Here is a 1,832-nt window from a genome sequence, read left to right on the forward strand (position 1 = left end):
GCATTATTTATTCACTTTGATAATTTGTCTTCATTTACTTCAAACCCAAATGATCCAGTTGTAGAAAAAGAAGTAAGTAGAAGTACCAGAGTGTAGGAATACTATGTTACAGTAAAAGTCCTGCATTACAAATGTTCCTCAAGTAAAAGTAGAAAAGTATTAGCATCAAAATATACTTAAAGTAGCAAAAGCAAAAGTACTTATGATGCAGATTGGCCTATTTCGGGAGTAATACAGTATGTATAGCATATTTTGAATATAATTTTTGATGCAAAAATATGTTTATCTAATCCTTGCATGAAGTAATTTTTATTTACTTTAGTGTAGTTTCTGAATTTAGCTTAGTGCAGTACTTGAGTAAATGTACTTCATCAGGAGGGTTTCATGTTTCCTGTTGATGTTCTGCTGCTGATGCAAAAGAGTCCACTGTATATGTGACGTTCGCGAACGATCCGATTCTTTTAAACGGCTCTTTGGTACGAACGAAGGGAACCGAGTCGTTCTTGGTGAGAGCCGTTCTTTTTATCGTTGGTTCACTGCCTGCCATAAATCCACTCGCCTTTTAAAGCAGGGGCAGTTCTAGGGGGGGCAGGGGGGGGCCAGTGCCCCCTAACACTGCCTTTGGACCCCCCTGTGGCCCCCCTGAAAATGAAATAGGTGGAACTAACGATATTTGTAATTCTAGTCGGACCCATTAGAGAGAGCACACCTTTATCTATTTCATATAGTTGTACAAAATAAAGTAAGAAATCATTCCAATGTGTACTGTAAGACAGTAACACAAATTAAAAACAGTTTAAAAGGTGACTGATTAGTAAAATATGCATAAATAAAAAGAAAGAATGCTAACTAGGTAACATAAGATAAGAATAAACAAGTTTAAATGATTTGTTATTGGTTGTAATCATATTCCAAAGATGTTTGGATAATAGAAAAGTATACAGCTCCCTTTCGTCTGAGTGTTGAGAGCTGTATCCATAAATTCATTTTGTGCTCAAAGTTCACCAGATTGATGCATTTCACTTCAACATTTAAAAAAAAATCTTCCCGGGGGTGCATGCCCCCCGGACCCCCCTAGAGGAGGTGAGGTCCACCCCCCAAATAAAATATTGACACTGAAAACGGGTCCCACAGACCCAAACAGAACACAAAGGTTGAAGGTCAGCATATAATAATGTTAAAATGTGCTAAATATATACACTGCAAAAAACAACAAAAGAGGAGTAAAAGTGGCTCACGACTTGTTTTATATTTTGAAAGTAGCTCTCATCCTAAAAAAGGTTGGAGACCCCTGCATTAGAGCGTAAAAACTGTAACTATAAGTATCTGAAATAAATATGTGTAATGAAACAAATACCAATAACTGTATTGCTTTGTTTTCTTAAGCGCAATTACTTCATACTGTCTTTTTCGTCCTGCATTTATTGGGCCCCCCTCAGAAAATAACTGGCCCCAGCCTGGCCCCCCCCAGTCAAATTGGTCTAGAACCGCCACTGCTTTAAAGGAACTTGCTTTCCTGAATGCACATTTTCCATAGACGATGGCATAACGCATGCTGCTTGAGTAGTAGTTTGGCTGGCTGAGAGATGCAGCAAGTTATACATTTTCTGTGAGTAAAAGTACATTTCTGGCAAAACAGTCGATCATTATCCTAGTGATTATTTCGCAGATAAACCTAGTAACCCCGCCCCCTTAGAAAACCAAGATCCGGCTCCCTTCTAAGTGCTGTAATTCCCATCACTACGAACATCTTTTTATTTTATATTTTAATATCTGTTTTTCATTTGTTTATATATGTCTTTTGAGACCTGACGTCACAGTGGGCGTGTCTC

Source organism: Notothenia rossii, assembly GCF_949606895.1.
Source record: "Notothenia rossii genome assembly, chromosome: 7".
NCBI classification, from domain to species: Eukaryota; Metazoa; Chordata; class Actinopteri; order Perciformes; family Nototheniidae; genus Notothenia; species Notothenia rossii.